The following is a 16,191-nucleotide window of genomic DNA, read 5'->3' as shown; positions in this document are numbered from 1 at the left end:
CAAAGTAAGAATGTTAACAAATAAATCAGACAAAGCAAAATAATTTATTGATATTCCCAAAGTTATGGTCTCGACTGGTCTTGAAATAAAATCCTCAATGTCTTAGACAAGACAGACTACATATTCAGTCGAATCCGAGACGAGACCAAGACAATCAAAAATTGGTCTCGAGACCAAGACTGGTCTTGAGCAAAACAATACTACTTTTGTCACTATAGTAGACTTTTACTTATGATGTGTTGGTGGTTAAAGTAAACCTGTCATCTTATAAACACAACTTCAGTTAAAATCATCATTTTATGTCATCAGGTTACATGAAATGATGACGATGATCAATGATGAATTTCACTTTTTAACCAAATCTTGTAGACTTCTTTTAAATGTCCATCCATCCATTGTCAACCGCTTATCCTGCGTAGAGGGTCGTGGGGGGCTGGAGCCAATCCCATCTTACATCGGGCGAAAGGCGGGTTACACCCTGGACAGCTTGCCAATGTCTTTTAAATGTCTTTTTAACTAAAAAATACTCATTGGGGAATGTAAGCAATCAAAAAAAACCTCTGTCTGGGTGGATGTAGGCTATAAGTTAACAGACTTCAGGCATGATACCATCATTTTTTCTTTATGGTTGTGCTCTGTAAATCAAAAAGAGGTTACAGTTACAGAATTCCTTATAGCCATGCAGTTTTATCAGCAACCTGGATTGAACGCAGCAGGTGATAAAACACGAGAGACTTGACTTGGACTCTGGCTCAAAGACTTATGAGCATCTCTGACACACACACACACACACACACACACACACACACACACACACACACACACACACACACACACAATGCTAGGTTGGTTCAACTTTTTTGCTTGACCATTCTCTGTCCTTTATAACCAGATAATGCTCAGCCTCTGTGTCCCACTATAACCAGTCCTCCTCTCTGTCCCGTTTCTGAGTTTTCAAACATGTTGTGCTGAAAGAGGCTCTACAGTCCCAGTGACAGAAACAGCAGAAAGGCCTCATTCACCTAACTGAAGGTAGAAGGTGCTCAGTAATGTAGCAAATGTTGAAATTACCACTGGAGGATCCAACGTGAGCATTTAAGCATTTAGTAGAAAAGTATTACATACATATGTGAAGTGATAGTTTTACTTGTGTGTAAAAATGTAAATTTATAATTCAATAAAAGCTTTTTGTATATTTGGGAATCATTTTCTATTTACTGGCATTTTTTTCCCTTCAAACAGACAGATCTAAACCACAAAATAAGAAAAACAACCCTTTTTTTGGGTAGATCCAGTTGAGAGCTTTGAGGCAGCAGTAGCTCTTTCATTCTTAAGAGGAAGTATGGATTCATTTTCACTTCTCTTTTTTACAGTCCTATAGCAGCCGTGGATATCCCCTGACCTGAGTATAAGCAGATTAAGAAGTTTGTTTGGCAGCTGACATATTCTACAAAATGTGATATAACGACGTTGTCAGTCAAAGTGGGAAGTCCATAAATCTTGTTCAAATCCAAAGCCGAGAGTCATTTCTGGATGTCTATCACAAATCGTAAGTACTTGACTCACTCTTCTCATCTTCATCATCATCTCACATACACATTTTTTTGTTAGGTTAAACTTGTGTGTGAAATATTGGGTTTATTACATAAACTGTAACTTTATTGTGTAAAACACTGAAAGATCATGCAGATAATGTTCTGTATTAAAATATGAGTTATGAATGATCATTACGTTAATAATTTCACTTAGAAATGTTGGGTTTTAATTGGAGTTAATTATTTATTATTTAAGTAGTCAGTGTTAATAATTAATGATTAATGAATGACTTCAGAAATAAATAATTGTCTACAGCAAGATATTAATCACGGGTAAAGTTGAGAACATCTCTGTTAGAGATTTTACATTAAGGCTCCAGAATAATGAAACATTTATATGTTTTGGGGAGTTTGCTGTTGACCAGTTGTTGCTGTTCCTGTGAAGTCGACCTTAAACATGGCTGTTTATTAGAGTTTCTAATGTGTCTAACTGTTGGACATCCAGTAATTTAATGTGAAATCAAGTTTGTATTGTCTGAATCTACAAGTACAAGTAATTTAATTTAAATGTGTGGATACAAAGTACAACATTTTGTGTAAATATGTACTGATGGAAATTACACTTAAATTTGTAGTCTTGTTTGAGTAAATGTGACCTACCTCTGTAAAGTGGGTTACAATAAATTGATTTTGCCCTGTCAGGCAGAGGATAAAGCTACAGCTTATGCTATTTGTACTAATGTGGTGTCAGGTATTTACTGGTAAACTTCACAACAAATATGGTCCAACTTAATTGATACTTAAAAAACAGATAGGTGGGAGCGCTATCTTGTAAAACTGTAACAGACCTTTTCAGTTGTTAATGAACATTTGAGGGATTTCACTTATTTTCTGTTGTCAGAAAACACTGAGTTAATTTAGCACGGCTTGTTCAAATAGTTCAAATTAATCACGTTAAAAGGCTGGTGTGACAGTTTTAAATCATACACATTATATACACACACCCACACACACCACACACCATACATATATATATATATATAATACAATGTATATAGAAGACCCTGAGATGATCTTATAGAAAATGTTTTCTTAGTGGGACATGTTTTTGCCAAAATCTCAAGAACCAGTGATCAGTTTTTCTTTTTCTTTTACTGGTTATAGTTGAAACTGCTGAGCTGCCTGAATTTAACTGCAGTCCAGCTGGTGGTTATGTGACAATACATGCATTTTAGATTTAATGTGTGTGTATAACCAATGATCTTCTCAGGCCTGTTCTAAACAGGTGAAATACAAATCTTTTTTTTCAACTTTCAGATGCTGCCGCAGATTACCTTCAATGTTTGGCTTTATTTCAATTTAATCCTGCCATTACCGTCAAGTGGAGGTAATTTCAGTGCAACACACTTGAGTAACACATTGATGTCTGTATGTGTTCCACAGCAGTGGTTAAAGAAAAAATTATTTGTCTTTTTACTTCTCTTTCTATCTTGGTTAAACATAATGTCACATGATGACGTGAGGCAGTTATCATCTGAACCATATGATCCGCATGACTTTACAGTATTTGCTGACTGAACTGTTCTTACCCCACAACAATAGCCTCACTTCCGAGTAATGAAATTTGTAGTTTATAAAGATATTTCACTCAGAACAGATGAACAGGGGTTTCACTTTTTCAAATTACAATGAAAGGACATACATACATGCATACATACAGTATGTATACATTAGTGTGCATGTTTATGCATCATTTTCTGTGATGAAATATGGCAGCAAGCTGAAAATCCACACATCTTTCAGTGATGTTGGACAGATTTTTATCTACTTATATGTTGTTGGCTTTTATGTTTGAAGCTAGAGATGGAGAGTTTAGGGCTCAGGTTTTAAAGGCCAATTTATTCTTGTGTAGACGTAGCCTACGCAAAGCCACGTACCTGACACTTATGAACACCTCCCCAAAAAACTACACGTCACAGTGATGTAGACTGCAAGAACTGTGATTGGTAGTGATGTGCGGATCGATACTAAAATATCGATATTTCTGATTTAAAAGGATTGACGTCTAAACTAAGTAATTTGGAGTGAGTGTGTGTTTTATCATAAGTAACTTCCAGGAAGGTCTAATTATGCTTGGATATCCAACAAAGGTTCAGTTCAAGGGCAACTGGACTTGGTTGCCCTTGACCTTAACCTTTGAAGTGAGCCGCTGCAGCCCTTAACATTTCCCGTGATTGAATGCTGACTATGGCTGACTGTAAAAGTAGTCACGTCTGGCTTTATTATAGCTGTGAAGGTAATAATGAGTAATGCAACACCACAAACTAATTAAGTCAAAATAATATAATGATGTTACAAAGCGGCGGTTCTGAGCAGTTTGATTTCTTGTCATTACGAAGCTCCTATTTGGAATTAGTAAACCTACAGACTAGAAATAAAATATGTAAGTATTGGTATCGGTATATGCAATACCAGCCTGGGTATTACTTGGTATTGGAATGTAAATGAAGTAAGTGTATCGCACATCACTAGTGATTGGTTGGCTTGGTAGAATCACATTTCCTCCTGCGCATTTCCAGCTTGTTCTCATGCGTGGCCGCTGCCCTCACTGTGCCAAGCACTGAAAAGATGACCCCAGATTCATGTTAAAAAAGTTACACATCACAGATTCTTCCAGGGAGGGGGGGTTACTTGTATGTTGCCATGGGTTGTGTGCAATTACTGAAAGATGAATTGGTGGAAGAAAGGCGAAAATGAAATTAAGTATGGTTTCAATTTGTTGGGGTTCATTTAATTGTGAATGAACCAGTTATCACTATCTAACCGTTGTATTTGATTTTGTAACTCTCCTTGCAGTGCCATTGATTTCTATCACAGAAATCGTAGCTCTGGCTGGCGAGGATGTCATTTTGCCATGTCACCTTAAACCTGCAGTCAGTGCCAGTTCTGAGACAGTGGTGTGGACCAAACCTGATTTAATCCCAAAGTACATCCATGTTCACCATCAAGGACAAATTATGTGTCCGAGACAAAATCCATCTTATATTAACCGAACAAATCTCTTTGAGCAAGAACTGAAAAATGGAAACCTCTCCCTGAAACTCAGCTCTGTAAAAATCCAGGATACAGGAAAATACTTTTGCCAACTTCAATCAATGCAGGAGGAAGCTTCCATCCAACTCACTGTTGGTGAGTCAGCCTTTTTTGTGATGATCATTAAATTTCCTGTGACACACTACTTTTGTTTATATCATATGTTCTACTAGCAGCCCAACCTGCTCTCTCATAGTTTCACATTGTCTTGCAATGTCATTAAACCAGTAGACAAGACACCAACAGTGTTCAGAGTCTTGATGTTAGGAGGGAGTTTTGCTAGCTCTCAAACTATATACATGGATGGATGGATTCATGGATGGATGGACATATACTGAAGACAGTACAGCATCTTAATTCAGTGCACTAAGGGAAGTCCTGTAGTATCATCTATGAATTCTAAAAGCACGTTATTTAAATAATAGCAACTTAACTTACATAAGTTGAGTCATATAAGTTATATAGTTATTTATAACCCAAAGCATGATCTTGATGATCTTTTCCTAATGCTAACCAAGTAGTTTTGGTGTCTTAACCTAACCAAATTGTGATGTTGCACAAAGTTATTATTTTTTTATTTTGAAAGTCTAACCGGACATTGCATATTTATTATTAGCATAAAAAGTCCAAAGACAATATGAACGTGGTGCCCAGGGCGTATAAAAGTGATGCCAAGGGGTCTTGACCCACATGTGACAAATTTGGGAGTAGGAATGTGTTACACTGCCCAGAAGCATGAATTACAACGATGAATTACATATACATATGTCTGCTGACTGCAAAGATCAGTAAAGAAAGTTACAGTGGTCAAACAAAACACAGGAGAACTCCATCCATCCATCGTCCACCGTTTATCCTGCATACAGGGTTGCGGGGGGCTGGAGCCAATCCCAGCTGACATCGGGCGAAAGGTGGGGTACACCCTGGACAGGACGCCAATCCATCGCAGGGCCACACATAGACAGACAGACAAACAGTCACACTCACATCCATACGGAAGCGCATTGCATTCACCAAAGAAGAAAAAATTGGAAGCCTTATCTCATAATTACGAGATCAGGATCTCGTGCATCCACTAACTGATTAACTGATCACTAAACAATCACTGCTTTAGTATAGGCCTATAGATAGGTGAAAGGTAAGATTACCTGTTTTGAACATTGGATACCAATAATGGACAGAGAGCAAGGGGAGGAGGAGGAAGAGTTGAAAGAGGAGGAGGAGGAAGTTGACTTGGAAGGACTATTGGGAAGAGGACGAGGACAAAGAAGAGAAGGAAGGAGAGCCATCTCCTTCTTTGCCCTCATCATCTTCATCCTCGCTATCATCGTCCTTGTCCTCCTCCTCTTCCTCTTCTACCAACTCTTCCTCCTTAAACTTGTCCTCGTTGTCGTCCCCTGCCTCTTCCTCCTCCTCCCCTTGCATTGTTTGCATCCATTGTTCAAAACAGGTAATCTGACCTTTCACCTATGTATAGGTCTACTGTATGCTAAAGTGATTGGTTAGTGATTAGTAAAGCAGTTAGTGTTTCACACGTGGTTTGTCGCATTTTGATTGGTTGTGTTTGGAAAAGGAAAGCAGGTCACTTCCTGTTAGATTTTATTTGGTTTTTACAGTGTATGTCTCAGCAGCTATCAGCAGATTACTTTAACTCTAATGATGTTTTGGAAATGTACACATAATCCTAAAAAGACAAAAGAGCTTTAGATTTAGAACAACAGTGTGCATGTGGTATATCCAAAAATTTACTATTATGAAAAATGTGTTTTTTGTTCCATTTGATGCAAGTGCTTCATTTTTGGATGTGTTTCTGGCATTTTGAATGCAGTGTTACATTTTGAAGGAGATATGAGGCATTTTGCAGTTTGTGTGTGCAGTTTGCGAATTGTGTGTAGAGTTTTGAAAAAAGGGGACGTATAGGGAAAATCTTTAAAACTCCCACACATGCTGCCCTACAGTATAAATGTGCTCAAAGTGTGTCAGTCAGACTCTGAGGCTCCCATTGTTCATTGCTCTTTTCCCTGTTTTTTAAAAAAAGCAGCTTTGATAATTTTGTTAAATCATTTCTGATGTTTAAAAGAAAATATAACATTTTGAAGGTGTGAATTAAAATCCTGTTCCTGTTTCTTGTTCATTGTTTTCCTTTTCTTTGCAGCTCTGTCAGAGTTGATTTGTTCACGTCAACCAATCGTAGCCCTGGCTGGTGATGATGTCATTTTGCCATGTCACCTTGAACCTGCAGTCAGTGCCGGTTCTGAGACAGTGGTGTGGACCAAACCTGATTTGGACCCAAAGTACATCCATTTTCACCACGATGGACGACTGATGTATCAGTTTCAAAATCCATCCTACTATTATCGTACAAGACTGTTTGTGGATGAACTGACTAAAGGAAACGTCTCTGTGAAAATCTTCAGCGTGAAAATCTCTGACTCAGGAAAATACTTTTGTTTCCTTCAATCATTGCAGATGGAAGCTTCCATCCAACTCACTGTTGGTGAGTCAGAATGTGTTTTGAAAAGGAAGGACTCAGTTTAACTAAATATACCAAGTGATATATGGGGCCCTATTTTAATTATCTAAGCTAGTTTTCTGGCAGAAAAAAATGGTCAGTTCAGCAGGTGTTGATTCAAAAGGGTCTGTGAATTAGTCATGTGTGTGTTTTAGGTGTAACATGCAATAAACCAATCAGAGTGTCATCTCCCATTTCCTTTAAAAGCCAGGTGCTCTTGCATCTTGGCACTGCTTTCCATGGATGTTAATATGAACTATGATGAACTGGTTGTGGGTCACAGCTCACAGGTTTCTTGAGTGTTTACTTTAACAATTTACTTTCAGGATTGGAGAGGCAGCTGTCAGTCATTTTCCAAGTGCTCAATAAAGTCCCAAATAATATTGTGGGACATTAAGCAGCAATACAAAAAAAGTGTAGTTATAAACGTGACATGACACACAATTCAACTTTTAGCTTCTTGTGAGGTGGCAATGGTGCAATGAACTAGATACATTCCTTTGGTGTGAGAGACCTGGGTTTGATTTCCACTGTGACCCATCCACCATTGTGTCCCTGAGCAAGACACTTAACCCCTAGTTGCTCCAGAGGTGTGCGACCTCTGACATATATAGCAACTGTAAGTCGCTTTGGATAAAAATTAATAAATTTAATTGTAGCTTCTAAAATAATTTAGACGCTCTGATGGAGCTCAGCATTGATCAGGAGGACGGTTGCTTGTCTCCAAACAGTTTCACTGTATCAACCAACCTGGAATGTGTGTGAATCCTTTTGGATGTGTAGACGAATACACATTAACATCAGATCCCAACCGATCCTGTCAGTGTGTCGCACAGCATCTCTCTTACCTTTGGAGTATTGTGCCCCTATAAAAAAAAACAAACAAAAAAATTATGCGCCGTTGACTTTAGACCTGTCTGCTGCTGCCTCAAGACAAAAATGCGCCAACCATTTGCGCTTTGCACCACGTGCAAGATAGGGGCCCTTTGTGTTTAGTTTGATCTTAAATGACTGTCCTAATTGCTCCTCTCTCCTCCTCAGGTGCTGTCTCCTCACCCATCATACAGGTTGTCTCAGATAACAGTGACAGTGTGGTGTTACAGTGTGAGTCTGCAGGCTGGTATCCAGAGCCTGAGGTGTTTGGCTGGACGGTGAGGGAAACCTCCTCTCTGCTGGACCTACAGAGACAGTCAGAGGTCCTGATGACCTCTATACTGTCAGCAGCAGAGTGACTGTGGAGAAGAGACACAGCAACAACTTCACCTGTAGAGTCCAACAGAAGGACATCAACCAGACCAGAGACACTCACATCCAGGTTACAGGTTAGAAAGAGTTCTAACTGAATTATAAAATTATAAATATTAAATTGGTACTACTATAATACCAAAATAATACTATTTTGGTTTTAAGCAGTTGAGGTTTAAATTGAGTAAAAATGTCATTCTGTTTTGTATCATTTCAGCTGATTTCTTCACAGTTTCATCCTCTTTTAATTGGATTTGGATCATCATTTTTATTATCATTGTTTTGGTGATAATTATTCCTATGGTATTACTGAAATGTAAGTCACAAATTATTTTTCCTTTTTATGCCAAATTACTGTGTTATATAACACACTGTTCATGATATAATATTGAATTATACTGTAAAGAATGTAAACAAATGGCAAAAAAAAGAACAGGAACTATAAAATATGGTACAGGTGGTGCAGAGGTAGAACCCTTCCAACAACACAGGATGGTTTGCTTTAGGTTTGTTCCCATTAACAGTGCAGGATAATTGATCCTCCCTAATCTGGGGTCAAATAAGAAGCTATAGATTAAACATATTTCTTTTTGTTGGCACAGGTTTCAAGAAGAACCAGGGGGAAGAATTGGAGATGGTGTTTAAGCCAGCAGGAATGTACACAGACATGATGCACCATAATAAATCTAGAAAATAGTCCAAAATACAATGGGATAATCCATGGAAACAGACAGGGAAACTTGACGACACATACAAACCATCGATCACAAAGTAATTAAAGCAAAGACACTTATATACACAAAAGAGGAGGTGGCAAATGAGGAACAGGTGAAAAGACTCACAATCAACACTGACAGGAAGTAGATAAGCAGGTGAAAAATTCCATTTAGGGAGTATCATCTAATGTTATTGTTCTACTTGTGCTAATGCAAATGTATGTACCCATGTGAGTTAGTTTTTCCAGAGCTACAACTAAGGAGTAATACAACCCACTGAGCAAGCGACGTCTGTGGACATACAAAACAGGTTGATATCACGTCCGTCCGTCCAGGCCATAATCTGAACGTCCATTGACAGCCAGAATTAGTCGATTAATGACAATGAGAAATGATGTCCAATCTGGCCATAATCTAAACGTCCACTGACAGCCAAAACTAGTTGAGAAAAGACGTTCATACTGGCAATAATCTGGACGTCCGGTGACATCCAGAAACAGTCCATAAATGACGTGAATAAAGATGTCCAATCTGGCCATAATCTAAACGTCCACTGACAGCCAAAACTAGTTGAGAAAAGACGTTCATACTGGCAATAATCTGGACGTCCGGTGACATCCAGAAACAGTCCATAAATGACGTGAATAAAGATGTCCAATCTGGCCATAATCTAAACGTCCACTGACAGCCAAAACTAGTTGAGAAAAGACGTTCATACTGGCAATAATCTGGACGTCCGGTGACATCCAGAAACAGTCCATAAATGACGTGAATAAAGATGTCCAATCTGGCCATAATCTAAACGTCCACTGACAGTGAAAACTAGTTGAGAAAAGACGTTCATACTGGCTATAATCTGGACGTCTGGTGACATCCAGAAACAGTCCATAAATGACGTGAATAAAGATGTCCAATCTGGCCATAATCTAAACGTCCACTGACAGTGAAAACTAGTTGAGAAAAGACGTTCATACTGGCTATAACAGTTAACAGTTAACATCCAGATTTTGTCAATAAATGACAGAAAATATGTTTAGGCCACAAAAATGTCCACAAATCAAAAAAGATGTTCACAATGCGGCTATAGCCAGAAATGACAGAAAAAAAAGAAAAAGAAAAAAGAGACAGCATGGCTAAAGGCTATTTTTTTATTATTATTTAAATGATTGTAAGAAAACTACAACAAAACACAAAAACATTAACAACCATCATCACAACATTACCACATTAGAGTCCCTCAGTCCAGACTAATTTAAGTCTTTCAATCCAGATTAAGTGCAAGTCTTACACAGCCACTGTTCTTATAGCTTTTCAGTTTTTAGATAACTCAATAGACTCATTTTCATTTAATGTTTAAATCTTATTGCATTTAAAAAATTTACATTTGTGAACGTGAAATTTAAATAACAGAAAAAGCAAGGTTTATAAAATAAATATCACTTATTCACATGAAAACTAAAATTATTTCTATATGTAAATCCAAAGTTAGGATTCACATAACATTTGATAAAATCACAAATGTCACACCAAAATGTCACTGTGAAAGAGCAGTTCCAAAATAAGTCTCATGTTTTCTGAACAGAAAGAGTATGTCATTCTTAAGTCTTTTGAGAGAGCACTTAGTAAAACCTATGAATTAACTTAAATTCTCTAATTTTGTTGGTAGCCTAATGTCCAAGCTTTTTTCCACGGAATGATCAGTTCAGACTCAATTAAACGGATCAATTGACAGACTCCTCCCAAAACAAGACTATAAATTTCTTATTGTTTTTTAATTTAGATGAAGAACGCCACTGAGCAACAAAGAGATGAAAAAGGTTGCTATATGGCTATTGGGGACAAAGGCAGACGGTGACACTTCTTCCAGTCATATGGAATATCGAAAGTTTTATCTAAAATTATTTATTCTAGAAAAAATTATTAATTATCTTTTTTTCTGTCTGTTTGAGGGTGATGGGTAGGCTATTTCATAAATGGGCCTTTGAAGGCCATGCTTCCAAAATATCATGTTCCAAGCTGACCAACTTGACCTCAGCAAATGTGTAAATAAAATCAATTTCACCCATATACTCTATTTGTCCAATTTTTTATAGGCTATATTTGTTGTTATTTGTTATTTATTTATTATGTGTATGCTGTTAGTAAAATTATATTAAAAAGTAATATATGCATATTTTTCAGATAATAGTGTTTTTTTCTCTCTCGGTTTTTTTTTCTGGTGAAAAAGGCGGTTATTAGGTACTCTTTCTGGATTCAAGTAGATTGTGATATACCTCCCCTGTAGAAACACAGTTCTACCTTAGTGTTAATAAATAACAGGGACGGTCAACTTTCTTTTAACTTTTATAACATGATACTGAGATTTTTATATTGATCAAATATGCTCGGAACACAGAGTTTCCAGTTCTTTGGCGGACGGATATGTGACTGCAGTCCGGTCCACGCAGCAGTCTCCGGCTCTCCGCAGTCCGCACCTTAACTTTCTGAAGGCTGTCTTCGTCTCGTGTCGCTGTCTCGCACTTGACTATCAAGGACTTGAAAGTATGTTGTAATATTGGTAATAATATAGTGAGTGATTCCCGAAATGTTATCATAATTTTTTTTCGATAGTCGCAGTTGCTCCAGTCAAGTCATCAATCAAATGTGTTTTCCTCTAAATGGACGTGCTAGCTAATCAACTACTTAAGCTAGCTTAGTTTGCGCCAATCAGCCTCAAACCGGACTTTCTATGGCAAGCCGTTTTAACACTAATTTAAACCGACTAAGTTAGTATTTTAATACTAACGTTACTTATTTTTTAGATACTATTCCATTAATTACTAGTATTTATTCATTAGCAACTATATGCTTATTCTTTAGCTAACTTACTAGTCAGAACACAGTTCAATTAAAAATGTAAAATAAATAATCTTGCTAGTAATATTTGGAATAAGTTACTAGTATCTAATATAAAGGTACTAGTATTGAATAAGTACTAGTAGTAGCAAGTTAATAAGTACTAGTATCTAATTAATTGATAGTACTAGAAATAAGTAGTATCTTTTGAATAAGTACTAGTATCTATTGAATAAGTACTAGGCTATTGAATAAGTGTCTAAAGAATATGTACTAGTATCTATTGAATAAGTACTTGGCTAGTGTCTAATGAATAAGTAAAAAGTCAAGATATATAATGTGTGTGTGTGTTTATATATATATATATATATTAGAGGTGTAACGGTTCACAAAATGCACGGTACAGTTCAATACGATACACTTATGTAACGATTCGGTTCGTTTTCGAAACAGCAAAAAGAAATAAATGGCAGATAAATTTCCTTGATTTTATTTTTTTCTATTCTTTTTTTTTTTTATTAAAACTAACATCATAAAGTATCAGGCGTGAGTTCCGCTTACGTTAGGTTTTTCATTTGGTGTTGGGCAATGGTGTGTAGGGCTGGGTGATATGGTATATCGACAATGTCTCGCAAGTACCACGATGTCGATTATAACAGTCTGTTACAGACGATAATTGCCAATGTCAAAAAATACATATTTCACACCTATAGTTATGCCTACACGTATTCACATGCAATAACATGAATGAAATATTTTTTATAGACTAGTTAACAGTGTTGGGGAAGCTACTCCGAAACTGTAGTTTGACCAGCTACAAGCTACTCGTAAGTTAAAGTAGTTAAACTACAGTCAAGCTACCCTTTTGGAAAAGTAGTTAGCTACACTACAAGTTACTATCAAAAAGTAGCTAGCTACATTGAAACTACTTTTGATTTTTTGAACAACGTATATATATTATAAATAACTGAATAAGTGTCTGAGGAATGTTTTAAGTAAAATATTTAGAGTTTAAAACAATGCAATACAATTATGATTTCAAAGAGTATTGTTTTATTACACACAACACTCAAATATCTCAGACTGTATGTCAAAAGTGCAAAATTGCAACAAATAGCCTACAACATTGCAAGAACAAAATATACATCCAACATAAATTGCATCTAGAACATTTTCTCAAAAATACCGATTGAATTTGGACAAATAAGGCCATGGGTAATTAAGTTGTTTGTCCATCCTCCAAACTGCCGTCACGTCTTGCTCCATCATGGATAATCATAATATGGGTGTGTCAACCCACTTCTGTACGTCAGTGAACCGTTAGCTGCAAGATGCATGATTAAACAACAGGTGGCGGTAATTGCAAAAATATTTTTTGTAATCTAACAAGAAGAAGAATATCCTTGCATCGCGGTGATCGTGCTGATTCGCGCAGGCTTGACAAACACAATGTAGCTTTTGCTCCCACTACACCGCTACTTGATGCAAAAAGTAGTTAGCTACTGGAAAAGCTACACTGTTTAAAAAGCAACTGAGCTACTGCCAAGCTACTGAAAAATGTAGATAAGTTAGTAGCGTCGCTACTTGTAGTTAACTACTCCCCAACACTGCTAGTTAGTAGGACTAGGAATAGAAAATTGATTCTTCTTGATGGCATTCTTTAAGCGCAAGACATGAGAGAACGCGTCTGCATGCGCGCTGTTTTATGTGCTGTGCACTTTCACAAAGCGTGACTCTCATATATTGCACAGACAAAATATTTTTAATATTACTGGGTTTTGTTATGACACTTTTAATTTTGTGATGTTTTGTGATCTTTGTAATGGTTACAGATGGCTTATTTAAGAATGTGGAGAAAACGTAAAGCAGACATCAATGAACTTCTCCAGTCTGACGATAACAACGCGGTGACAATTGACAACGCAGTGACGACAAATGACAGAGAGGAAACAATCAATGATGATGGTGGAAGCAATACTGATGAACACAGCACCAGTGTTACCACTGATGGTACAGACTTTGACACAGACACGGAATGTGTGACTCTGATGTGGAGATTTTGAATCCCGAACCAGAGGTCGAAGTTAGAAACCTAGGCGATGACTTGCAAGAGTGGAGTACAAGACACCAAATTACTAATAGGTCCCTAAATGAATTATTGCAGATTCTAAGGGATCATGGACATGTACTCCCCAAAGATGCACGCACATTACTAGCCACTCCTCAAGTCATTGACAGCCATTCAAAATGCAATGGACAGTATATACTATGGCTTGGAGGGGGGCATTTCCGTGTACTGTGTCAAAATGATGCTTTCAGGCGTCAACACAGTACGGTCAGTTTGGATGTCAACATTGATGGACTACCAATCTTTAAAAGTAGTAAAGTCCAGTTCTGGCCAATACTTGTGACATTTAGCAATTTCAATCCATTTATTGTGGCATTATATTGCGGGGAACGCAAGCCTGAGCCCCTTGATGAGTATCTCCATGACTTTTTGGAGGAGTTCAATAATCTCCAACAGAATGGCCTGGTGTTTTGTGAGAAAAAGTATGCCATAAATATTCGTACCTTTATCTGTGATGCACCGGCAAGAGCATATTTAAAATGCATTAAAGGTCATACTGCATATGACAGTTGTGAGAGGTGCCAAGTGAAAGGCCAGTATGTCGAAAGAAGAGTTGTCTTTAATCAGCTGACATCCACCTTGCGCACAGATGAAGCATTTAGTCAGATAGAGTATTCCCGCCATCAAAATGGGTCTAGCCCTTTAATATCTGCCGGGATACCCTGTGTCAGTGCCTTTGTTTTAGACTATATGCATACGATTTGCTTGGGTGTTGTTAGGCGGCTGTTGGTGTATCTGACTAGAGGCCCAAAACTGTGTAGGCTCTCTGTGAGACAGAAAATTGAAATCTCACAAAAACTGAACGGGCTACAAGGCCAGATGCCCAGCGAGTTTGCGCGACAGCCCCGTGGCCTTCAGGAGTTGGACAGGTGGAAAGCCACAGAGTTCCGTCAGTTTCTTCTTTACACGGGACCCATAGTTCTCAAAAATACTGTCTCCTCACAGCTGTATGCTCATTTTGTGACATTGACCGTGGCAGTATCCATCATGTTGGACTCAGATGACAGGACAAGAGCTGCCTATTTGGATTTTTCTACTGAACTGATGAGGCACTTTGTCTCTAGCTGCCCTGCACTCTATGGAAAAACATTTTCTGTGTACAATGTGCATGCCCTGTTACACATCCATGAAGATGTCTCTGTTTCAGGTGCTCTTTAAATGACATTTGTTGCTTTCCATATGAGAATTATTTGCAGCAGATCAAAAGATTGGTCAGGACTGGCCAAAATCCATTAGCGCAGGTGTCCAAACGCCTGGTCGAAATCGAACATGCCCAGGGAATTCCAGTGCAGGGCCAAAAGCAAGCCCCAAATGTACATTTCAACAAAAAGGAGAGACAGCTGCTTCCTTCTGGACGATGACAGGTTTGCTTTTGTTCAAGAGAGGAGGGGAGATGGGACGGTTGTTTGCGATGTGATAAAACAGAGACACACTGCCGCACTGTTTGACAAACCATGTTCGTCAAAGCTCTTGAACATTGCTTACATAGGGAATGGACATAGATTTCAAAGAAAAGAAGTCAAGGAAACAGACCTCGGACGAAAAGTAGCCTGTCTATCTTTCAACAATGGCTCTGTCATGATTCCTCTGCGGCATGGCATTGAACGTTCATGTTGAAGATTGGCAAGTCATAAAATGCATTGAGTATATACTGGGTATGTATATATGAAATGTGTATTTCTCAACTCAATCTAGAAACAAGCAACAACTAAATGCACTGTGTTTTCAAATTGAAATAATTTTATTTATTTTTTAAAATATTGACATCTTTACATTACTGTAGGCTTGTTATTTGTCTTAATAGTACAACAGTAAAAAATAAATGTCATATTTACCTGTGCCCCTACTGTCTTAAGGCTGGACAGATACCGAAACTGAATTCAGTTAACAAACAGTCTGCACTGCATAAATTATAAATGAAATATAGACTAATCCTTATTAAAGCTACAAAAGTTTTTTAGTCAAGAGCAGTGAGTAATTTTCTCTGTTTTCTTTGTACTTTGTTTCATAGTCTTTCTTGACATCGCGATTGTGATATATTGATATATTTATATATATATATATATATATATAACATTCATTTATTTATTATATTATTTTTTGTTGCAGGTTATGCTTTTCGTCAGA

The 16,191-nt window shown here is 37.4% G+C and overlaps 1 pseudogene; it reads left to right on the top strand.

The window, feature by feature from the left end:
* The first annotated feature begins 771 nt into the window (after positions 1-771).
* LOC119882127 lies at positions 772-10,159 on the top strand (annotated as a pseudogene).
* The last annotated feature ends 6,032 nt before the right edge of the window (positions 10,160-16,191 follow it).

Source organism: Micropterus salmoides, unplaced genomic scaffold (assembly GCF_014851395.1).
Source record: "Micropterus salmoides isolate LMB-PRFRI ecotype aquatic unplaced genomic scaffold, ASM1485139v1 Ms_hic_scaffold_2927, whole genome shotgun sequence".
Taxonomy (NCBI): Eukaryota; Metazoa; Chordata; class Actinopteri; order Centrarchiformes; family Centrarchidae; genus Micropterus; species Micropterus salmoides.
The sequence above is the reverse complement of the archived record's forward strand: the minus strand, read 5'-3'. Positions and strand labels throughout refer to the sequence as shown.